This window comes from Panthera onca, chromosome A2 (assembly GCF_046562875.1).
Source record: "Panthera onca isolate mPanOnc1 chromosome A2, mPanOnc1 haplotype 2, whole genome shotgun sequence".
Classification (NCBI taxonomy): Eukaryota; Metazoa; Chordata; class Mammalia; order Carnivora; family Felidae; genus Panthera; species Panthera onca.
Genome location: NC_138340.1, coordinates 163,726,712 through 163,751,577, shown reverse-complemented (window position 1 = coordinate 163,751,577; position 24,866 = coordinate 163,726,712). Strand labels below are relative to the sequence as shown.

General features: G+C 56.0%; 1 protein-coding gene across 4 annotated transcripts in view; it reads left to right on the top strand.

Annotated features, from left to right (window-relative positions):
* The window catches only part of PRKAG2 (protein kinase AMP-activated non-catalytic subunit gamma 2), a 256,695-nt gene that overhangs the window by 35,847 nt on the left and 195,982 nt on the right, over positions 1–24,866 (top strand). Inside the window, exon 1 of one of the 4 annotated variants that reach the window (XM_078437365.2) lies at positions 11,117–11,286. The exons of the other annotated variants lie outside the window; for them this stretch is intronic. The gene's annotated coding sequence lies outside the window, so the exon portion shown is untranslated. Of the gene's footprint in view, positions 1–11,116; positions 11,287–24,866 lie in introns of those variants that run through there. 4 annotated transcript variants of the gene reach the window in all.

The following is a 24,866-nucleotide window of genomic DNA, read 5'->3' as shown; positions in this document are numbered from 1 at the left end:
GGCCCTGGCTCTCCCGCCTGTCACCGCAGCTCCTTCCCGGCCCTCGGGTGGCCTGTCTGGGTCACTAAGCCCGATGACGGGGCCGTGCGCTCGGTGAGTTGTTCTCCTCTGCCTCGTCAGCACACAGGCGAGCCAGCAAGTGGGGGACGAGCTGGTCACAGACTCGTGGATGGTGGCCGGGCTCCCCGACTGGGCCCCGCGGCTCCTCGTGAGACAGGGCGGCGACGAGAAGTCTCTGGAAACGAGAACGTGCATAGAAGCTGATAGGGGGGACGGGGCCGGTGGAATCGAGTCAGAACAGTCATTGTTGGTGTGCAGAACCTAGCACTGGGCTACCCGACGTAAAACCTCTCTTCGTCAACTACTGGGAACGCTCAGCAGTTAGGGGAATTCAGTAGAAGGGCCTGCCGGGCCAGGGCCCTCAGTGCCGTCCCTGCATTAAGTGACAACTTTAACAGAGTGGCAATGAGTCTTCGAGGCACGAGAAGGGGACTGTCACTAAAACCAGCGGGGGCAGGCCCACACACGTGCCGTCACTGAATCAGCCCCTGTCTCGCCGAGCTACAGTGAGTCGACCCCCACAGGGGGAGGGCCTCTGGGTCAGGCAGGCTAAGACACACATTAAGATCACGGAGCGAGACAGTAGGGAACGGATTCAAACTCTGGTCCTAAAGCCAGTGGGTTCCCGTGGAAGGTACTGACCCGCGTTTCAATACCTAGGCTTATTCCGGTTAAGAAAGGAAAAGCCCATCACAAAAGCCCACGAGGTGAATGACTCCATTTATAGGAAACGTCCCCCAAGGCAGGTGCACAGACCCAGAAAGTAGCTCAGCGGTCGCCCGGGGCTGGGGAGGTGATGGCGTGGAAGTGACGGCTCACAGGCATGGGGGTTCTTTCGAGGGGTGGTGGGGGGGGGATGAAAATGTCCTGAAATTGGCTGTGGTGACGACTGCACAGCCCTGTGAATAGACTCAAAACGATTTAACGTGCACTTTACACGGGCGACCTTATTGTATGTGGACTCTGGCTTAATAAAGCTGTTGAAAAAATGAAGGGGAAAAAAAAGCAAGTGTCTTCATTTCCTGGGGTGGCTGTAACCAAGCACCACACATGGGGGTTTGGGGGGTGGAACCACAGAAATCTGTCCTGTCCCAGCTCTGGGGTCAAAAGTCTGAAATGCAAGCCTGGGCAGGGCCCTGCTCCCCTGAGAGCCCTCGGGAGGGTCTGTCCCAGGCCCGTCTCCTGGGTTCCTGGATGGCCGTCTTTCCCATATCTCTTCCCTCTCTACAAGTCTGTCTGTGTCCAAAGTTCTGCTGTTTTGTAAGGACACCAGTCGTATTGGACCAGGGCCACCCTAGTGCCCTCACTGTTACTTGATTACTTCTGTAAAGGCCCTCTTTCCAAATCAGGTCACATTCGGAGGTTCCGGGCATTAGGGCTCTAACATATCTTTTTGTGGGGGGGACACAATTCAGCCCATCACAGCGAAGAAGGCTATAATGCATTCGGAGACACTGCTTTTATGTTTGTTAAAATGCTTTGGGGCGCCCGGGGGGCTCAGTCGGTTGAGCATCCGACTCTTGATTTTGGCTCAGGTCACGATCCCGGGGTCGTGGGATCGAGCCTCACGTTGGGCTCCACGCTGAGTGTGGAGCCTGCTTAAGATTCTTTCTCTCTCCCTCTGCCCCCCTCCCCCACTTACGTGCTCTCTCTCTCTCTCTCTCAAAAATAAAAAAAATAAAATTGCTAAAGTGCTTAAAAAGTTTTAGCGTTTATTCAATTTTCAGAAAAACTGATACCGAATTCCTTTTATTTTTAAGTTTATGTATTTCTTTGGGGGGGGGAGGGGCAGACAGAGGGGAAGAGAGAATCTCAATCTCAGCACGGGGCTTGATCCCACGAACCGTGAGATCGTGACCCGAGCCGAGATCAAGAGCTGGACGCTTAACAGACTGAGCTGCCCGGGTGCCCCAGTTCAGAATTCCTTCAACCGACGTCCTGGATATGCGAACCTTCCTGTTCTTCCAACTTTCATGGGGATGTCTGCAGGCAGGTGCGCACCAGGGCCACACCCGGCCACGTGGGAAGGCTGGCCTGCACCCCAGTGCCCGTCACCGGCTGGGGCCCGGGCTCCTGCCCCCGGGCGACGCGAGGTCCTGCAGCCGAGGCACATTCCTCCTGGCGTGGGTGCGGGAGGAGATGGGGGCGATGGGAGCTGAAGACCGGGTTCCCGTGAGGTGTCCTAAGGACACTTAGGTGCCCACGGTGACGCCCTGCGCTTGGCAGTAGCTCAGCTTCCCCGGGCTGGTAAATGAGGGAGCCTGGTTGTTTTGGGCTTGTTCTGTTAAATCAGGGCTGAAGTTTTTTTTGCCGTGGATTCGTTGTTCCGTCCGTCCCGTCGAGCCATTTGCGAGAAAGAAGGGAGCCTGACTGCGTGGTGGGGTGGCTGTCCCTGTCCCCTGCCCCCCGGCACCCCATCACTGACTGGGGCGGCTGGCCACGTCCTACCGGCCCACTCCCCACCCCCCAGCCCGGAGTCCCTGAACACCTCTGAGCAAACTGAACACCCATCCGTCGAGCTCACCACACGAACGTGTTCTGGACCGTGTTCAGCTTCTCCTCTGTCCCCGTGGGGCCGCAGCAGTGTTCGTGCCAGGTAAGGCTCACTAAACGGTGGTCGGTGGGTTGGGGAGAGGGGGCGGCAGTCTCCAAGCCCTCCTCCTGGCCCCACTGCCCCTTCCGTTGCTGGAGGCTTCGATGGGCACCCACAGCCCGGCTCCAGCCCCCGCCCCACCCTGCGGGCCGTGTGTCTTGATTACCTGCCACCATTTCCTACTTTGCCTTAAGGTTCGGTGTCGGTGGCTGTCTCTCCAATGGCAGTTGTCGTAGCGTGAGAGGCCACGTGGGGCCCCTTTGACATTGGCGTCCCGTGTCGTTGAAGCGGACTGTACTGCCTCCCGGGCTGCTGGCTCCCATCAGCTCCCAGGCCCCGCGCACGTCCTTGAAACTGAGCCCGCACTCGCTCAGTGCACGTGTGCGCCAGGCAGGGTCTCTGTCTGTATCTAGAAGACGTGCGTGCCCACGTAACGCCCACGGCAACCCTGTGGGGCAGGGGCGGTTATCGTTAATCCCCATTTTACAGACGAGGAAATGGAGGCCCGGAGAGGTTCAGTGCCTGTCCGAGGTCTCAGTGCCAGGAAATGGCAGAACCGGAATTTGAACGCGCAGAAAAGTAGCAGCCGCGTCCAAGGACGTGTGAAGGCTCTTAACCCTCCTCCGCTGTACGCCCAGGAAGATGAATCCAGCCTGAGAGACGACACGCTTCGGGGCACGGTTAGAGAGGGCAATCTGGAGGGAAAAATTGCTTTGTGCCCCAGTGTGATTTGTGTTGGTTTCAGTTAAATCGGGGAGCCTGGTGTGTGTGAGGGAACTGCCTGCTTTCTGCCACCTGGGCAGCCCGGAGCCTTCTGTTCAGCGGTGCCTTTGAGGCGATTTTAGGTCACAGACGTTCAGAACTAGAGCACCTGCCTGAGGTGGCCAAGCTCAGCCCCTCAGCGTTCAGCTGGGGATGTACCCAGCCCGGCTTCGGGCTTAAATAGAAGATCTGGTTGCTTGCTGCAAGCCTTCCAGAGCCTTCCAGAACCTTGGCAGAATGTCCAGGGACCAAACAGGGAGCACATACTAGGGAGCCTTACAAATTCCAGGACCCTCTCCCACGCCTCTTTTTCTTAACCCGCTCCTGCTCACCTCTCAAACCCTCAGCTTCAACCTTGCTCTTTTCACGGAGCTCTTTTTTATGACTGTCTTCCAAAGTAGCCACTTCCTTCTGGAAACTTCTGCAGAGGCCGCAGTCGGTACCTGGTGAGGTATGACATTGACCCTCAGCCTGCTTTTCCTTGTCTCCATGACTTTCCTCCCAGGCGGGACTCGAGTCCCCGAGACTGGGGGTCTGTCTTCTGTTTCTCTTGTGTCTTGTAGTTGGGGGCTCCGTGCAACGGTGTTTGTCATTGAAAGAGGGACCAACAAGAGGTCGAGTGAGAGCCGCGGGGTGGGGGGCTGTGGGACCTTCGACAGACCAAGGGAGCATTGTGTTAAGGAAGGGAGAAGCGCGTCCTGCTCTTAACTACAAAAGGAAAGAGGACGACGGGGGCTTTCAAGTGCCGGGCCATTTGTCTTGAAGGTGAGGCCACGCGTCCCGGCTGGCAGGCTCCCGCTTCCTGGGTCTGAGGAGAGCCCTCCTTGGTCGGCCGGTGAACTTGGGTGAGATTCAGTTAGATTTCGGGCAGTATTCAAAATGCCGTGTACTCCTCGGAGCTACAGGGTGGGCCCTGGAAGTTAAGGGGATGGATGCTGGAGGAACCAGGCAGGGGGCACGGGAGGGTCTTTGTCCGGGGGGGTGGGCTCAGAGCAGACCCCGAGAGGAGGAGAGGTCCGTGTGGGCTTTGGTAGACAGATACCTAGACGTGCGTGTGTATGTGTGTGTGCGCGCGTGTGTGTGTGTGTCTTATTGACCCCAAGGCCGCCGGTGAGCCCGCAGTGTGCATCACCTTGTTGGCCGCCGGCACCGCTGGCGAATCCTTCCCCTCCCGCCATCTGTTCTTTGCACCGTGTGCACCTTGGACTTGTTCAGACAGGCAGGAGAGGTCACCACGGGGCCGCACGAATAAGCCCAGCCTTCCCGCAGGCAGGGCTGAGCCCTTGCTGGTCAGCTGCCGGCCCCCTCAGCACCCAGCCGGGTGGCCCGGGGCACGACACAAGGGGTCGCGTGGGATTTCGAGCTCATATTCGTATTGGCTTAGCTGAGAGCTGCAAGTCCGTCGTCGGGCAGGTGGCGGGCTCCAGCCCACGCACGCGCAGTCAGTATACACGGGGCTCCCGTGGACGGGGGGCTCGGGACCCCGCTCCACACTGGGGGCTGGGGGGGTGGGCCCTCGGGGCCTGGGCGCAGTCTCCCCACACGTGCAGTAGCCTGTCTCTGAAGACCTTCGAGAGTCCAGAACTTGGTTGCGAAAGTTAGAGAAACGGTTACCTGTGGAGGGGTTGGGCTGGGTTTGGGTTCCTCTCCATTAAAACCAGGGCAGGAGAGCCCAAGGGCTCCACGTGCGTTTACAGTCCCGGACCTGCCGAGCTTCTGGGTCGCCTGGCCGGAGGCGTCCGCGAGGGGCTGTGAGACACACGGTTCTAAGCCAGCAAACATCCGGGTACTTTGGTGAATAGCAGCGTACCCGTACGGGAGGTAGATAAGGCCGTGTGTCCCCTGCTTCTGCACACACCCCAACAGTCTCGGTACCAGGTAATATGTTTGTGAGCAGGGGAGGGGCAGAGAGAGGGGGAGACACAGAATCCGAAGCAGGCTCCGGGCTCCAAGCTGTCCGCACAGAGCCCGACGCGGGGCTCGAACTCACCACCTGTGAGATCATGACCTGCGCCGAAGTCCGATGCTTCGCCGGCCGAACCACCCAGGGCACCCCATCCAGGCAGTGTTTTCAGTGAAAGGAAATCTGAGACCAGAGTCTGCCACCCCCCCCACCCCACCCCCAACGATTTTAGGCGCTGGGTACAACCTGTCCTTGTAGCTCAAGGCACGTCTTGCCACTGCTCCTGAGCAGATTCTCTAGCTGGCTCATTCAAGGGTCCCGCAGCCCCCGCGGTCCTAACTGAGCCAGCCCGAGCCAGCACTTAGCTTACCTTGGACACCACTCATTTCACCAAGAGAAAAGAGCTCTAAGTTTCTTGAGCTGATTAACAAGGCTTCTGGTCTAGATCTCACTAAGGATGTTGGAAGCGCTGAGTGGTCCTCTTGGTCACGGGGGGTGTCTTAGAAGCTACCGAGCTGTCCCCAGCGTGTCCGCGGTGCCTTAATAGATGCAGGAACGCTGGCCTCGGGCTGTTTGTAGGAATGAGATTCCCAGGTCAAGTGCCACCGCCGTCAACATCCCCGCTTGACCCTGTACGTCTCTGACACCGTTCCCAGCGGATGGCTAAGTCAACACGGTGCCGAGGCCTTCCCATGTCCCCTCTTCTGGGCTGCCGAGCTCCTCAGTGAAACACAAGTGCAGCCAGTGCGGCCAGGAGCTGGGCACTGGGCCCAGGGAACCCTTTGGTTTCAGTGCCTTGGGCTTCTCTGGGCGGAGATCTGGCCGGTCCCAGGACTGCCACCCGGAGCACAGGGCCGGCCGCGGCCACCTACGGAAGGAGGGAGATAGGCTTTGCTGGGCGGCCGCCGTCGGTTTTTGGGTTTCCACAAGCGGGGTGACGCATAGACCTGGCGCCGTGGCCAGCGTGGACGTGGGGCCGTGGGGCCCTTTGCTGTTAGGGCTGTGGCTGCATTTCTGCCGCGGCGGCTCAGGACAAGCTTGGCATGCGGCGTGTGACGTCTAGGCTCGCGGCTGGAGGCGGCAGGGGACTTGGCAAAGGGCCTGTGCTGGAACCCCGGTCTGTTACCCGTGACCGGGGGCAAGGCACCCTTCTACTCACATGTGACGCGTGTTTCCAGTCCTCTGTGGCACTCACACAGCTGAGGTAATGCAGGGAACGGTTTGGGGTTTTCCTGCCACGTTTCCCTGGTTATTTGTAGCCTTTGAAGGCCTTGCTCTGATGTGCTGCGATGTCCTCGCACTAGGACCCGTGACTCCGTCAGATCACATCTGACAATAATCCCCTTCTTGCACGTGCAAGAGTCTGTCCCCTGTGTATAAACCTTCACGTGCCTTGCGGATTTGCTTGGGGACCCCTAAAATGGGACTTTCCAACTTCAAGAGGGAGCGTATCCTCTGCTTTTTTTTTTTTTTTTAACGTTTATTTATTATCGAGAGACAGAGAGAAACAGAGCACGAGCAGGGGAGGGGCAGAGAGAGAGAGGGAGACACAGAATCCGAAGCAGGCTCCAGGCTCCGAGCTGTCCGCACAGAGCCCGACCCGGGGCTCAAACTCACGAACCACGAGATCATGCCCTGGGCCCCAGTCGGACGCTCAACCAACTGAGCCACCCAGACGCCCCGAACCCTCTGCTTTTTAATCACACGAGCAATGAACGAGCCCCTGCCCCGGAAAAACCAGAAGATGCAACTAAGCAAAAATAAACAAGTAAAAGGGGGTGTGGGCCTGTTAGCACGGTGTGGAGCACAGTCAGGCTCGCGACTGAACGCACCTGTGATTAAATCCCGGCGTTGCGACTGACGTGTTCGTAACCTTGGCAACTCAGCCCCTCTGAGCGACAATTTCCTTATTGATTTAAAAAAAAAAAAAAGTATCATTTTACCCATTTACCTCTTGTGCAAGTTGAGATAGTGTATGTAAATACCCTAAGCACTAAAAATATACTCAAGAAATCGATTCCGAGGGAGAGGCCGGGTAAGAACCTATAGAGGTCAGGAAAGCGCGTGGGGAGCGGTGCGAGACCCATCAGGGTTTTGATGGAAAACCAGGCGTGCGGAAGTGTAGAGGCAGTTGTGTGCAGGCGTGGGGGTGCTGAGGGGCCCGTGAGGACTCTGGGTGACAGCTTTCTGCAAGCCTGAGCGGTTGGAAGGTGGGGTGGCTGTGGGCCAGGCTCTCACGGGTCTGATTTCCCTTCCTGTAGAACGTGGTCTGTTCTGTAGGTAGTATGGAGCTAGCCTTCTGGTCGTCTCGTTTTGGTTTTGCATTGTCTTTTTTTTTTGGTCTGGGGAGGGTGCTACGGGTAATGCTCAGAAAGCCGTGTTTACGAAGATTAATTAGCGCAGGGGAAGTGAGTCAGAGGGGATGGGCCACAGGCAGGAATATCCCCAAGACCAGAGATTGGGCCGGCAGTGGTCTTCCGGTGTTCTACAGAGCTCTTTGATCTCCTGGCCTCTCCTTTAGGAGAGCCGACCTGCGCTCTCTAAGGCAGGGGTGGGGGGGGGGGGGGAGGGTGGCGATCGTGGAAAAGCTCCAAGCCAGAAGAGGAAGCAGGGTTCGCAGGGTGCAGCGGAGAGTTTGGGAGTGGCAGTGGATGCAGGTGAAAACAGTAACCGTATTCGTGGTTGGTAGCTGGCAGGCTGGAGTGGGGTTGTTTGTGCGCCTCGATCGCTGCTGCATAATGGCGCCGGGGACCCGAGACGTGGAATCGCTGGCAGTCAGGGCTGCACAACGTCGCTCACACCCCCGTAAGTCATGCACGGGCACTTGTCTCCAAAGACCGACAGCAGCTGCCCAGCTGCTCGAACTTGTCTCCAAGTTGAACACTTTGGATGGTGAAACCCAGCTTCCCTGGCATCTCCAGCCATTCCAAGCAAAACTAATTAGGCTTTTTCCGCAGGCCTATGTGTATGCTTTGGAATAAAGCGCACAGAAAATAAAACAAGCCCAGCTAACCCAGCGAGGCTAGTTCCAGAAGCAGCAGGAGAAAATATTGTGGTTGGCTGGGTCGCCAGTGGACCCCGAGTGCCGGAGCCAGGGGGTTGGCCGCAGGGTGACGGCACTTTGCTCATCGCTCAATGGTACCGGCTTCTTGCTAAACTGTGAGTTTACACTAGTACAGCCCGCTGGTTCCAGAATGATCCCGTACATCCCAAGTTGCTGCTTGTTTGTGTCCAAATGCTTCCTCGTCCGTTATCCCAACAGCAGCCCTGAGAGACGAGCAGGGCGATTGTTTTCTCGGAGGGAGATCTGAGGTTCAGAGAGATGGTTTGGATCCGAGCTGTTGTCACAGAATGTGTGTGTTTAGGTCCGAGAGGGCCCGGAGGTCCTTTAGGTAACGCATCACTCCTTCCTCAGGCAAGAAAACAGTCCGGTTCAGGTGACTGTCTCAGGTCGGCTCAGCTTTCCCGGTGCCCAGGGAGACCCTGGCACTGTGCCTCTGGCCTGTGATCTCTCTGGCCTCAGAAGGGACCATTGGATAAACAGTGACTGCCCCATACCCTCTGGGCAGAAAGTGACCTTAAGAAAGCCGCAGACTTCCAACCCTATTAGAAGTTTCCTGAAGTCCCAAACTCTCAGTCAGTTGCCTCTTTGTTCATGAGCCTTGGAAGCCATGCGATGTTACTTTCTCCCTATGAAGCTTCCCGCATACCTCCTCCACATCCGTTCTACCCTGCCTTTCAATTAACCCCCCTTTCTGGAACCACGGATCTGCCAGCTAAATCCTGTCATAGAACCAAAGAATAGATTCTTCAAAGAAGACTTCTCCTCCGCTTGAATACCTGTAGCAATGAGTTGCTCGCTATCTTTCGAAGATAGATTTGCCGAAAAGTTGAAGTCCTGAGTAAACTTTATTTGAGGATAACCATTGCAGGGTTCTGAAGTGAGGACCCTCATTGTCTCCTTAAAAAAAAAAAAAAGGGGGCGCCTGGGTGGCGCAGTCAGTTGAGCGTCCGACTTCAGCCAGGTCATGATCTCGCGGTCCGTGAGTTCGAGCCCCGCGTCGGGCTCTGGGCTGATGGCTCGGAGCCTGGAGCCTGTTTCCGATTCTGTGTCTCCCTCTCTCTCTGCCCCTCCCCCGTTCATGCTCTGTCTCTCTCTGTCCCAAAAATAAATAAAAAACGTTGAAAAAAAAAATTAAAAAAAAAAAGTACTATGAGTTTCTTTTAAGTTTATTTATTGGGGGGGAGGGGCAGAGGGCGGGAGAGAGAGAATCCCGAGCAGGACCCATGCTCAGCGTAGAACCCAACTCGAGGCTTGACCCCACCAACCGTGAGATCGTGACCGGAGCCGAAACCAAGAGTCAGATGCTCAACCCATTGAGCCACCCAGGCACCCCTCTCCTTTAAAAAAAAAAATAAAATAAAAAGATTTTTAAAAATTTTAAGTAATCTCTACACCCAGCGTGGGGCTCGAACTCACAACCCGAGATCAAGAGTCACGCGTACCACGGACCTGGCCAGCGGGGGGCCCTAGCCTCATTTTCTCCTGATCCATTTTCTTACCAACCGGCTTGCACACTCCCCGGGGAAGCGTGTTCAGGGCACTTGGGATTTGTTGTAATCAGGTAGGGGAAGACACCCACATGACTGTCTCGAAGGAAGGAGTCTCCCATGCTCACGGATCCCTAGAAACAGGAGGCACGTATGCCACGCCGGACCACGCAGAGAGGCACCAGGCTGGGTCAGGAGGCAGAAGGCGTGAGAGGGAGGTGTAGGCAGGAAGCTCTATCGCGGTTTCTGCGGGTGGGAACGCGTGAGGCAGGGTAGGGGGTTTGGGATTGTCTGGGCTCGGCGGGCTCTGGGTCCGACGGCCGTCCCCGGCTGTGCGGGCCCTGCATCCAGGTGATTAGTGTGCCAAGCATAGTGGCTCAGAGCGCGAAGCTGTTAGAGGAGCTCAGGTTGTGTGCACTCTGGATGGGCCGTCGTGTGTCTGAGGGGTGTGCTCCTAGCTGAGCCGCGCACCCTCTCTAGGGAGCGGCTAGCCCGCGGAGGGCAGTCCCACCGGGGTCGGGGGGACGGAGGGTGGCCCCGATGTCAGAGGGTCAGGATTACAGATAATAAGACAGGGTTAAAAAAAGCGAGGCCCGTACTGCCTTCCAGATGTGTCTGCAGGTTGTGCGGGTGGGGCTGAGGGACCGGGTTTCCCATGGGAATTTCCCTAGCAGAGCCTTCGGGAAGGGCCTTCGCCAGTATTCCTGCCGGAGAGAAAACTGCATCCTCCGTAGTCCAAGGGCGGGGATCCCCAGGGAGTCGGGGTTTCTGCGGCCACCGAGCCCTTTGCTCCGAAGCTCGCAGGCCTGGGCGGAGGGGGACAGCCCAGGGGGCTCTGCCGGCCTCGGGGGCCGCGGGCCCGGATGCCGCCGGCCGCTGCTGCTGCATCATCGTCGGCCTCTGCTGCCTTCGCTTGTCCTGCCGCCTGTCTTTTTAAGAGACCTGGCTCGGCCCTCCCTCCCGCTCCCTCGCTGTGTAGTAAGGAGTCGCCTCCCCGGCAGCCCCTGGCACAGGTGGTGATGACAGCTGGCTGCGGTCCCGTCGCTGAGGGGATCTGCCCGCGCTCTGCCTGCGTGTTGAGCAGCACACCCGCTCCCCTCGCCCGCGCGGTGCCGGGCCGGCTCATGCTGCCTGCCGTCCGCTTGGTGCGCCGCTCTGGGGACTGGGAACACGCCCAGCCCCGGTCCCCATCTGTTGCAGACGGGCGGCGGCGGCGGCTCGGGGAGCAGCCGAGCCCTGGAAGTCGCCTGTGCTGAGGGGGCCGGGAAACCCCTTCTCTCATGGGCCTCTGGAGCAGGCGGCAGCATCCGTCAGAGCTGGGAGCCCCGTGTCTGCGGCACCAGCGTCCTGCCGGCCAGCGTCGTGCACCTGCCGTCAGCGCCCGCAGGAGGCGACCTCCGGGACCCCTCGGGGCCAAGTAAGCCGACCCCCCGGAGCCGGGTTCCCGAGCGCGTGATGACTGTGCGTTCCCGGGTGTGCGGCTCCCCCCCCCCGCCCCCCGCCCCCCTTCTGACGCTTTGTCTCCTCCGTCTGCCAGGCTGATGCCGAACCGGCGCTTTGTTCCGCGGGGGCCTCTTGCTGAATTCAACACCCCCGGGCGGAGCTCAGTGCTCCTTCCCCACCTGGGCGCTGTGTGTCTGGTGCTTATGTAACTTTTCGTCGGGGTTTAAAGAGGATCCGTAGGGAAGGTGGTGTGAGTGTGGGGGCGTGTTCGCCAGCCGCCGTTCCCTCTCCGCGTTCGGTCCCTCCTCCCCCTGCCCCCGCGGGCCGCCCGGAGCCGGAGCTGCCCGTTCCTGAGTGTGGCTCTCTCGGCCCCACCTTCCCGCCGCCGCCGCTGAAAGTTCCCTGCCGAAATCCTGGCGGGATCCACGCGGGCTGCCTTTCTTTTCCTTCCGCCGGTCCCCGAGCCGTCACTTATTAAATCTGTCCCGAACAGAAAAGGATGGGGATGATGTGGGAGCCTTTGGGCACCGCCCGTGGTGGCCTCGGAAGGCTCGTGATCGCGCACTCGCGTCTCCTGCCGGCCGAGGGTGAGCTCCAGGAGGCGTACTTGTTGCTTTTAACTTACGGACAAGGCGTTGAAGAAAACGGCAGCTGGGAGGGGGCAGACAGAGGGAGACATGGGAGATGTCCTCACCCATGACTGAGCCAAGGCTTGTCTCGGGTGGGGAGGGGACAGCTGGGGGCCGAGCACCTGAGGTGGTAGCACCGCCCCCAGAAAGGGCTGGATTCGGAGGCCGCGCGGGCTCTCACCCCCACCTCTGCTGACACCTGGGTGGGGGGGGGGCTCGCTGCTTGGAGCTCGCCGCTGAGTGTTTGGATCGCCCCCCACGACCCCCTCTGTAAGCCAGGGGCTACCCCGATCGGTCATGCGTGACCAAACTTCAGCTCAGAGTTTGTGTGGCTGGTTCTTGAGTCCTGCTGATTGGGGGGGTTACCCAGCAGGGGTGGCGGCAGGAAAATAGGAGAACGAGGCTTGATTCTCTGCTTCTGGACTTACAGTCTGGGGGAGGGGGAGACACCGTATTAGACCGTTCAAGACTTGAGAAGCAGTAGAGAACCAAGCATGGGATTTCGGCAGGTACCAAGTGCCGAAGGCAGCGGACTGGCCGTCTGGGGGCCGTTGGGAGGGGGCAGTGCGGAGGGGCTGGGGCTCGGCAGGCTCCCCCCGGGCCTGGGGACAGCAGGACGCAGGCTTGTGCCTGAGTGCAGGGGAGACCCCAAAATATAAATGCAGGTGCCGTCAGCTGTGGCTAGGTACTTCTCGTACCTAGTGGGGGCAGAGGGGAGGGAAGCGAGCGGCCAGCCCACGTTGTGATGAGCAGATTGCCATGGCCCAGTGCCCCGTGGGCTCCGTGCGCCTCTCGCCGGGCTGACTGCTGGCTCTGAGAGCAGCCCAGCTCACTCCCTGACCCAGAGAAGAGGAAACACACCCTTGAGTCCTATATGCCAGGCACTGGTCATCCAAGATGAGTCTGACGCTTGGCCTTGACCTCATCAGTGAATAGTACTGGATAGCCAGGGCTCCCTCAAAATGGAGGTTCTAATTCTGCATCCTGCTTTCAGCTCAGCTGTTAAGCAATGGAATCCTTCTTGGATTTTCCTGACCTCCGCACTGCTCTCTTTCAAACCGTATGCTCTTTTCTTCCTTTAAAAGTGTTGAATTCTTTCCTCCCACGGGATGCCCATATTGACGAGGCTTGACCCATACCTTCTAGCAAATCCCCTTAGGGTTCCCTCGTACTCGGCCTGTGGGCTAATATAGGTCCATGCCTATATTTTTTGTTTTATGCGTTATTTTATATTAGGTTGTGTTCAGTTCTTCTGGGTGGATTCGATTGATAATTTCCTCCGGTCAGTTAAGGCTTTCATTTCTTAAAGGGATTTGCCTCCCTATGACCTGCTCTTAGCTCCTTATGCTTTGGTAAATATTTATTGACTATGTATTAGGCTCCAGGTTCCACAATTGGCATTTTCATGGATGCCGATGATCTTAACTCTCAAGACGATCCTGGGAGGTTTGCCTCATTTTACGCAGGGGGAAATTGAGGCCCTGCGAACTTGAACTGTTTGCCGAGCTTACGTAGCCAGTAAATGGCAAACTGGGGTTCAGACTCAGGCCCTCCGACGCCAAAGTCCCCTCCTCCCACTGCACTGCACGGGCACATGGCAAATGTCCAACAGTGAAAACTCGTGTATCAGCCGCCATCATGGCGTGGTGACCAGCGAGCCAGTGGACCTAAAAGTATTTTCACCAGTAAGGATCAGAAGGGTGATCTCTACTTACCCAAAAAGTCCAAGGGCCAGTTCCCAGCTTGTAATCGATGCTTCGTCAGTAGCTGCCCTCTTCCCGTAGGTGAGTGGTCAGCTGTGGGATGCCCCAGCTGAGCCCAGAAGAATTTCTCTCCAAGCAGGGCCTTGAAGTGATTTGGTTTTCGGATAGAATTCTCTGGGTCTTATCACTTTGATTATTCATCAGGAAATCAAGGCTGGAGGGCTGTGGGTTCCACTGGGTTCTGGTGGTTCTCTTGTTGTGCTGGTCTGGCCAGGTCCCCACCTGTCCTTGGAGCTGGCCAATCCCGGCCCCCCCTCCTGCCCCACCTGTCCCATGTGGACATGGCTGTCTATCTCAGTGTGGTCCCCCTGCCACCGCCATCTCCTGAAGGTCACAGCAGCACATTTACATGACCTTCCTGGAATCGTACATTCCTTTCTTGATTTCTTTTGGCATCTGTCACCCTAAGATCTAGAGTGTAGGGGGAGGTAGGGAGAAAGCAGAGGAAAACAGAGCCAGACTTGGGTTCTTGTTTTGATTTTCCTTCGCCAGTGAGGTGTGTGGTGGCATTTTATTGCCTCACGTCTGCTTTTAAGGGGGGTCTGCCGTCTGCTTGGTAAGAACGTCCTCATCTCGTTAGTCACCCGTGAGTTAGAGACTCGCTGTACAGATTCCAGTAAATAAGGGAACAGACACTCAGCAAGTCAGAGCAGACTCAGCCCTACCGTCTGCCCCCACAGCCATGTTGGGGGGCTGGCAACAAGGTGGTGGTGGTGGGGGGGGGGGCTCCAGGCAGCCCAAGGAGGGCAGAATGGAGGGCTATGGAGTCGGGGGTTCACATTCTCCCCCAGGCTGGTCTGCCTTTTCTTTTTGGTTCAGGGCTGCTATGATCCGAGGGCCCCTAGGACAGGGTTTCTTTGGAGAGAGAGCCAAGTACCAAGTCGAGAGCTAAGGAGAGGTAAGAGGCAGTCCCAGGCCTCAGAAAACTCAGTGGGGCTTTTCCTTTTCGCATAACCCGCACAGCTCACGTATTTGACCTTAAGTGCAGGCGTTCTCTGTGATTTGCAAGTTCCATCGGCTGCGGCGCATTCGGAGTCACATTTTCATGGCTGGAAGTAAACGTGGGGCTGACCCGTCTGGGGCCTTGGGGCCCTGGAGACTTCCAAGGTGGAGGGCAGAGCTGGGGTGGCCTGTGTTCGGGGAAAGGTCGTGAGGAAACAGGCAGAACGTTACCCTCACTTAGCGCAGGGACGGTCCACAACCCTCCCCTTGACCGGGAGCAGCCCTGGAGTCGTCCGCGAACCATGTGAACCATATTGGGTGTGGGACCCTCTTGGGAAGGAACGAAGATGACAGAACCCAAGGTAGGAGGGACGAAAGCAAAAGGACCCCTTCCGGAAGAGCGTGAATCTGACCCGGGGCCTCACGGCTGCACCCCTGGTCCCTGCCCTCGGCTCCGGGGCCGGGGGAGGCAGGGGTCCTGGTGCTTTGCACAAAGCGTGGCCACCTGACGGCTAAATCCCGCCCACCATGCGCTTAGCAAAGCTTTGAGACGTGTGAAGACAGTTGAGGATTTTTGCCCATAGGGATCAGAAGGATGACTTCTGCTTATCCAGAAAGTCCAGTTAACCCTAATCCTGAAAGTGCCATCACAGGTACCTGATCCGTCCCCTACCCAGCGTGGGCAGGAAACACGTGGTTCCACAAAGGTGAGCTCTCTGGAAAAACAGACACTCCTGAGAGGGTATGTGACAGGCTCAGAAGACGGAGGGGCGTTCCTATTTCAGAGTCAAGACTGAGCCGACCTGCCGTGCGTCCTGGGAGGGGTGTCTGCATTATAGTAGCGAGCGGGAACGGTATGTTTGTAAGGCCCAGCAAATGAAGATGAGAGGGAAACTTCCAGTACCCAGACGCTGGTGGGGGGGGGGGGTGCGGGCCCGGCCAGGAGCCCGCACGGACCCCTCAATCACACAGGCTCTGGCCTCTAACAGGTGTGCGAGGGCCTCTTAATGAGGTGGCTGCTGCTGCACGAGTTAGGGCAGGGGGGGTGGAGGAGGGGCTGGGGATTCATCCGTTTGAACAGATTTTCCACTCCGAACCCCAGAGCCCTGTATCCCCTGGTGGGATTCGCCCTTCACGCGAGGCCAAGGCCAAGACCAGAGCCGGGCGCTTACCCAGCACGGCCAGGCCTGGCTCAGAGCTGGCCGCCGGCATCTGTCTCCACCCACTCGCTCTGACTCATCCCACACTTATCTGCTCAAATCACAGAGCCTTGAAATGCGCTTGCCGGTTGGTCTTCCAACAAAAACTCCGGGGGGACACTCGGAGAGAAAGGCGGGTCCTGGAGGAGGAGAGGAGGGGCCTCGCTCCAGCAGGCCTGGGGTTTGGGAAGGGGCTCTGGGTGCCTCCCCGTGCAGGGCCCCGGGGACGTCTCCCTTGGGGTAGTGTCAGGACGCCCCTCCAGGCCTTCTCAGCGGCCACCTGGCGGCTCTCCCCAGAAGGGCTTGTTCCTTCTCCTGGCCGCGTAGACAGAGGGCACCGGGCCACGCCGCCGTATACAGGATTTGTTTTTCCCCTTCTCCTCTTCTTCCCCAGATCCCTACTTGGTAGCCGAGGACCATGCCCCACCCCACCCCACCCTCACCCCTGCGCCTGCTCTCTCCTAAGTGGGGAGGAAAGACCTCTGGCAATGGACCAGAGCCCCCAGTGTTTCTCAGAGGGTGGCCTGGGGGCTTGTTAAAATGCGCATTCCTGGGTCCCAACCTCGCCTACTGACTGGGAAGCTCAGAGGCCCTTGGTAGCATCTTACACACACTGAGGACTGGCTTCAGGCTGGAGAGAGGAACCTGGATTATCGACTGGGCTCATTCACCTGAAAAGAAGATTCTAGACCTTCTTGCCCAAGGTCTACCAAGATACCAGGTCTAACAGTTTCCCCCCAAATCGGCTTTCTCTAGTTTCATTCATGGGGATAGATAAGGAAATCATGGTGCGATTGCAAAAAAAGTATATGAAAAATCCGAAGAGTATTTTTCAATAGTCCCAGATGCCTGGGGACTGTGGCTAATCCAGAGTCTCGAAAGGTACCAGCTGTGTCTTATTCGGAATGCTAACTGTCAAAAAAAAAAAAAAAAAAAAAATTAGAGTACTATAAAACGTGCTTAACAATGAAATAAACCTGACATCACCCAGTCTTGACACTGCAGGTACTTTTAGGGTCTCAGTAATGCCACTTCGACAGAATCTGGAGTGCCAGTGAGTGGGGACGTCGGGTGGAGATAAGCCAGCTGTGGTCAACCTTCTCGATCACATTTAAATATCCACCCGTGGTTTCCGTGCTAGTGATCCCGAAACTAGCCACGTGGCTGGAGGGAAGGGGGTAGTTAGTAGTGGCAGGAAGTCGCAGCCTCGGCCCCTGAGTGTCTCTGGGCACCCCCTCCCCCCCTTCCCCACTTCGAGGGCCTTCCTTTATGTCTAGGCTCCCCGTTCCCGTGGCCCCCACACTGGCCTGCTCTAAACACTTTTTCTGCCTGGCCATCTCTGCTCCATCTGGATTTCTCTCCTTTCTCTCCTAGGCCTTCAGGGTCCTTTTATGAGATTAATAATCCAATGACCTACCAGTTCAGAGAAGGGATTCATTTTAATGGGTTGTCTCTCACGGTTGTCATTTAAGTATTGCCTTGATCCAGATAAAGGGCCAGATAAAGGATCCAGATAAAGGATAGGACATTTAAGCACCCCCATAGGATTGTGACACCTCACATACTGGGGATTCACCTTTGGGAGAAATTGGGCTCTTGGTGCCCAACAAATCTCTCTTCCCTAGATCGGTAGTCACCGCATGTGTCTGGGCTGGGTTCTGGAACGTGACATGCCGGGTCTTCAGATCCCAGGTAGGGGAGGAAGGGACAACTGTGCCCCTATCTGACAAGTGTAATAAGGTGCTTTGTCACCAGGAGGGCGATTGAAACCAGAGAATTTTGCTGCGAATAAAGTACAACTATCACCCACACTGCACAGCTGCTTCCTGAAAATTCTACTCCCACTGCATGAAAAAGCACACTCAATATTCCAGGATTAATAACGCAGACATCTTCCCTGTGTTCTGCAGATTGTGTGATTTTCTTTTTCTTTTTTTTTCTCCCCTATGGCATGGGGATGGGTGGTGGCTGGTGGGGGTCACCCTGTGGTCAGATTTATTGACCTATAGTTTCCATGCAATAAAATTCACCAATTTTAAGTATGCAGCTAGGCAGATGGTGATGTGCCCAGGCATGCAACCAGAGCCATGTTCACGATGTAGGACGCGCCCTGTAGGTCCCTCGTGTCCCTTTGCATTCTGTCCCCTCCCCCAGCCCCATCTTGACACGGCAGAGGGGTGTGTGTCTTATCTGTGAATGTCCCGTATCTGGCACAATTCCAGACCCACGGACGCTACTTAAATGAATAAGTACATCAGCGGCTCTAACATACTAAAAAAAAAAAAAAAAAAATCCCCCCAAGACTCCTCTTTGGTTTCTCCCTTTCATCCTGAGTTTTAAAAGATTGTCTGATAAGCATTTGCTGCTAGCTTCTGCATTTAGCCATTCCTGATAGCAGCCTCCTGATCAGCTGGAGATAATCAGTGTCATCAGAGCTGATGACATTCCAGGTGAAAGCAGGGGACTGTCCGTCCTCATTGTTTATGCGGCCATGGGCACGTGCGCGCTTCCTTTCCACGTTTTGAAACACTGGAAACGCCGCAGGAGCGTCTCACCCTAGACCGGAAGCCCCCAACCTACATCCCTCCCCGCCTTTCTGGGCTCAATAACAGCACGTTGCCCCTAAATAATGGCACCTTGCCTGTAAAATCAGGGCAGTGTTTGGATGTAATAGGCAGCATTTCCCCATAATCTCTTTATATGTTAGCCCCTAGGTGTTCATGTCTGCATATTTATGTAAACTCCTAATCTGGTAGGAACTCCTCTGATTCCCACTTTGTGGATTTGAAAACTGAGGTGCGGAGGAATTAGCTTTCACGAGATTCCGTAGTTTTCTGGCCATCCATTGCTGTATCACAAGCCACCCCAAACTGAGAAATCTGGCTGGGTGGGAGGGGAGGGCACCCAAGCGGCTCAGTCGCTTGAGTGTCTGACTCTTGATTTCGGCTCAGGCCACGATCTCACAGTTCGTGGGATTGAGCCCTGAGTCGGGCTCCAGGCTGACAGCTTGGGATTCTGTGTCTCTCTCTCTCTCTCTGCACCTGCCCCGCTCACATGCATGCGTGTGCTCGCTCTCTCTCTCTCTCTCTCTCTCTCTCAGGATAAATAAATAAGCAGTAAAAAAAAGAAGGAGTATAGTTTGGCGTCATCACAGGTCTGGAGGTTGCCTGGCTCAGCCCAGCAGTTCTCACGTGGGGTTCCTCGCGCACCCTCAGCCAGATGGCGGCTGAGGCCAGAGCGCTCTCAAGGTTTCTTCACCCTGCGTCAGGTGCCTGGGCTGGTTGGTGGCTCTTTCTCCGTGCCGCCTGTCCACCTGGCTGGCTCGAGCTTCCCCACGGCAGGGTGGTCTCCGGGCAGTTGGATATTTAACAGCTGGTTTCCCCCAGGGCGGATTCCAGGAGATCCAGAGATAAACCACCGGGCTTCTTATCACGTGATCCTGTGGCTGTGTCTCTGTTGATCACAACAGCCCAAGGTCAAGGGAGGGAAGGATGTGGACTCAGCTTCTTGGTGGGGGCGGCGTGTGTGTGCAGGGAGGGAAGCCGTGCACGGAGGCCCTCTTAGGGGCAGACTGCCACACCGCCAAGACGCAGACTGTGGGCCCGGCCCCTCATCCTCAGCCTGCTCCCTTCAACTTGGGCCACGGTGAGGAGGTCACATCACGGCCGGTTGGATATACTCCCCATAAGGCAAGTTTCCCAGGGCACCGGTTCTATTCCATTTCTTTATTTATTTTATTTTATTTTTTGTTAACATTTATTTATTTTTGAGAGAGAGAGAGAGAGAGTATGAGCAGGAGAGGGGCAGAGAGAGAGAGAGAGAGAGAGAGAGAGAGAGACACAGAATCCGAAGCAGGCTCTGGGCTCGGAGCTGTCAGCACAGAGCCCGATGCGGGGCTCGAACTCACGAACCGTGAGATCGTGGCCTGAGCCGAAGCCGGACGCTTACCCAACTGAGCCACCCCGGGCGCCCCTCTGTTCCGTTTTATTAACAACGACAACAAAGCCTGTTGGGACTGTGTGGGTTTCAGGACCCTGCAGTTGGAGGAAGGCTGTCCCACATTTTACTAACCCAAACACCAACTCCACTGGATGCCACACCAAAGTTAAAGCAAACGGTTGAAACAGGAGGGGACACAGATGACATTTCTCAAGGGTCCAGCAAAGATCTGAGGTTGGACGGGGCGCCTGGGTGGGTCAGTCAGTTAAGCATCCAACTCTTGATCTGGGCTCATGATCCCGTGGTTGTGAGATCGAGCCCCGTTTCCGGCTCTGTGCTGGGCCCGGAACCCTCTTAAGATTCTCCCTCTCCATGGGGCGCCTGGGTGGCGCAGTCGGTTAAGCGTCCGACTTCAGCCAGGTCACGATCTCGCGGTCCGTGAGTTCGAGCCCCGCGTCAGGCTCTGGGCTGATGGCTCGGAGCCTGGAGCCTGCTTCCGATTCTGTGTCTCCCTCTCTCTCTGCCCCTCCCCCGTTCATGCTCTGTCTCTCTCTGTCCCAAAAATAAATAAAAAAAAAAAAACGTTGAAAAAAAAAATTAAAAAAAAAAAAAAAAGATTCTCCCTCTCCTTCTGCCCCCTCTCCCCCCGCTCGCACACACACATACTCTCTCTCTGCCTCAAAAAAATAAATGAATAAATAAATAATGACATACACATCTGAAGTTTGACAGTGTCGTCTGTTGGTGAGGCTACGAAGGAAGCAGACCCCCCTCCTCTGCCATAGTCAGGAGGGCAGCACGGCCCGGTCCTGGGGAGGACGGGTCACGGTATTGCCCAGAAATCACACGCCCGTGGCACTTTGAGCAGTCACACTTCTGGGAACGTATCCTAGAAACACGAAGACTGCGCAAAGTTCCCGTGACCGCCTTGTCGTCGTGGCCCAAGATCAGAAACTCTCACTGCCACGGGGGCTGGTGCAGCTAGAACGTTCCATCCAAAGGAGCGTGCCCCGGATACCGGAAAAATCTCTGTGCTCAAAGTGGTTCCTTTAGGGGTGCATCACGGATGGGGCCAAGGGTAGATGCCCACCCAGCTTTTCCTGGTGCATCGTTTTGACTTCATGAGCCACACTTGAGTATTTTTAAACTCGTTAAGTTTCTGTGTTTTGGGGAGAGAGAGAAAGAGTGTGAGTGGGGGGAGGGGCAGAGAGAGAGGGAGAGAGAGAATCCCAAGCAGGCTCCTCCCTGTCCTCACAAAGCCCAGCTCGGGGCTCCGTCCCACAAACCGGGAGCTCGTGACCTGAGCCCAGGGCAAGAGCTGGATGGATGCTCAACCAGCTGAGCCACCCAGACGCCCCCAAATGCCACCTTTATCGTCATGGTGTGTCGGACTCGAGTCACGTGTCCACCAAAGATGGCTGTGCTCTGGCTAGTTGAGCAAAGGTTGGAGTGAGCCCCCGCGTGGCCGCGGAAGACCTTTGGAGGCGCTGACCACTGTGAGGAGGAGAAGGCTCCAGGTGGAAAAGCAGGAGTCAGGTGACGCTGTTGAGGAAAATTTGATTTTTAATATCGTCACCAGAAAAATTAACCAACCTCCAGAAGCAGAAAGCAATCTACTTGGACACGGATCGACCTACATTGGACTTAATGCTGTTTTCTGCGGTCTCATAGCAAATAGTCTTAGGGCGCCTGGGCGGCTCAATCCAGTAAGCGTCCAACTCTTGATTTTGGCTCAGGTCGTCACCTCACAGTCGTGAGATTGAGCCCCGCGTTGGGCTCTGTGCTGGGCGTGAAGCCTGCTGGGGATTCTCTCTCTCTCCTTCTTTCTGCCTTTCCTCTGCTCATGCTCTCTCTCTCTCTCTCTCTCAAAATAAATAAACATTTTTTAAAAATAGCAAATAGTCTTTTTCAACGCATCCTAAACGTGACACAGGCTCGTATAGCCGCTGGCTTGCCGATGGCAGGGATCCCACTGTTGACTATGCATGCATCGTACAAAGGTTTTTTAAATTTACCCTTGAATACAGGGGATTTGAATTGTGAAGCCCGTACCCTAACGCAGGGAGGATTGGTCGGTCTCGTTTCTGGTGGTCTATACGCTGGTTTCTCGGCTATTCCCTGTGAATGGTGGCCTAGCAGCCAGCTATGAGTCAGAAAGGGCTCAACTGCTCCCAGGGAAAGGAAACAACTTACCGGATTAGAATTTCCAAGCCTGTCTTTAGAAAGATGTCTTTATTTCCCATTTTGCTCCAGACTGTGTTTGCAGCACACGTGGGATCGAGGTCAATATAAACTAATTTCGGAAAGGCTCTTCAGTTACCCGAACCTGGCCCAGGTTAAACAAATGTGTAACCCTCCGCCCCCCCCCCCCCAATAAAATTGTAATGTATGAAAAAAAAACCATTGCTAGGTTATAACCTTAATAATTCAAGGTTCTGGCGACAGCGTGTAGGCCAGTTACCGGTGTCCTGGGCTCACTGAATGCCAGGCGAGGGGTACGGGAACTTCTGCCCCGGGCAGGGGGGACCCTGGAGGTTTCAGCCAGCAAGGCTCTCGTTCAGCGTCATTCCGTTCTCCAGGCTGGGCACACTGACCAGGGCGGACTACATCTTCTTGTTATCCTGTCTTTAAACCATGAAAACGGGGCAGTGGGCACCAACGATGACGGCAGAGAGCGGCCCTGGCAGCCCCGGTTTCCCCTCTGCTTGTGGGGGTCCCCTTTCTGCTCCCTGGACCTCCCCGAGGATGAGCTGCTCTCCCAGATCACCCCCACGGCGGTCCCGGAAGCTCAAAGTCCACCCACTCTGGGCATGGGGACCTGGGGCGTGAGGCCCTGTGCTTGGCGAGTGGAGGGAGGCGCCCCCAGGGCCTCATAGATACAAAGGGCAGGGAGATACGTGGTCCAGAGGCTTCTGGGGCACACTGGCCGTGACCCCCAGTGAAAACAAGGGTCTGGCCTGGCTAAGGGACAGGCAATCCCAGGGGGTCCCCTGGCCTTTGGAATATCCCTACACGACCCGGTCCAGAATCCCCTGTGCTTTTTCAGCGAGAAATACAAGTCCCAAAGCATTCTAGCAGGGACCAGATGAGAAATTCGGAGGACACGCTCAGGACATGCTTCTTCCGAGCCCCATGCCGGCCCACGGGGAGGCACGGGTGGCCTGGGGACGCATGCTGCACACGGGGACATCTCAGTGACCGGGTCCTCCGAGGAGATCATGGCTTTTAGCCCAATTCTTAGGATATGAAAAGCAGGCTTTTTTTTTTTTTTTTTTCTCCCTTCCTTGAAAAAGCAAAGCCACAAACAACCCCGGTGTTTACCTGACTCCCTGCCGTGGCAGCAGCTGATCTAAAAGTTTCTGCTGTTCTGGTGACTTTGGCCTCCCGTCCAGCATTTTTCTTCCCTCCCCTACTTACATAACAAGCCCCTCCAGAACAGAATGGGCTTGTTGGCAGCAAAAAACAAAAAAACAAAAAACCTAGCAAATTCCTTGTTTGGATTCGTTCACGCTGTGGTCTGTGGCCTTGAGGCCCCGGCCAGGAACCATGAGTTTCTGGGTGCCCACTCGGTCTCCGGCCTGGCGCTGGGATTTGTCCATCCACTCCACACATTCTGAGGCTGCCTGGTGACTCGGGCTGGCACCTGCTTCCATCTGGAGCTAGAAGGCCCGAGACCTCACCCCTGGGTCCACACTGGCCGGCTCGGCCTAAGAGAGGGGACCTGGGCTCTCAGAACTTCCTGGCCCTCTTGCTGCCTAACCCCCTTATCTCCTCATTTATTTTCTCTGCCTGGAGGCCTTAGACAAGATCCACTTGGCTTAGGACGCAGAGTCTGGGCATGTGCAGCGCACCTGCTCCCCTGCCTTCCGGAAGTCCTGAGAGCCGTGGACGTGGGGTGAGGTGACCGCGCTCCAGCCCCTGTCCGCTAGTGGAGTGATGCACAAGCCTCCCGGGGAGCTGCAGGCAGGCCCCTCAGCCAGATTGCAGGCTCCCTTCTGTCTCCCGTTACGGAGGGCAGAGGGCGGGTGGCCTGGCCCAGTGTGATGGGTGCTCAATTGGCCGTGGCGTTGAAGCCATGTCTAACCATTTCTCGCTCCTGCCTTTTTTCTTTTTTCGTTAATAGACCCATTTTGAGCAGTTCTAGATTTACAGAACTGTTGTCCAGAAAGTACAGAGAATTCTCACACACCACCTTCCTCTCCCCCCCGGCCGGTATCCCCCATGGTTAACAACTTGCATTAGAGGTACGTTTGTTACAATCGATGAGCCTTTATGAATAAACTATTGTTAACTGAAGCTTAGAGGTGACCTTGGGTTCACTCTTGGTGTGGTACGTTCTGTGGGTCTGGACAAATGTCAGGCTGACCATGACGGTGTCAGCCAGAGCCGGATGCCCTAAAAATGCCCGGGGCTCTGCCTCTTCTCCCTCCCCCAACCCCATGCTGGCTCTGACTTATTGGCGTTTGTCCTGATGCCTCTGGAGCCGGACCCTAGGCCGGGCGGGGGCAGCCCAACCCAGGTGTGTCGAAAGGATCCCTTTCGTCGCAGGGCTGGGGAAGGGAATGGCCTAGAACGGAACTGGGGGTCTTGGAGGGCCCTTGGAGGATCTCTGGAGTTTGAGCCTGCACACCTCCTATCCCATGAGGAAACTGAGGGCCAGAGATGGGGTGTGGGTTTCCAGTTGACACAGTGGGTTGGGGGCCTGTCACAGAGGGGGCATAGGCCCAATCAGCGGCTTTTCTTCTTCTTTTTTTTTTTTTTTCTGATTTTCTCATGTTGTTTTATTTTATTATTTTTTTTAATTTATTTTTTTATTTTGTTAAACGTATGTCCAAATTAGTTAGCATCTACTGCAACAATGATTTCAGGAGCGGCTTCCTTAGTGCCCCTTACCCATTTAGCCCATCCCCCCTCGCACAGCCCCTCCGGTAACCCTCAGTTTGTTCCGTATTTATAAGTCTCTTCTGTTTTGTCCCCCTCCATGGTTTTATATTATTTTTGTGTCCCTTCCCTTATGTTCATCTTCTGTTTTGTCTCTTAAGGTCCGCATATGAGTGAAGTCGTGTGATTTTTGTCTTTCTC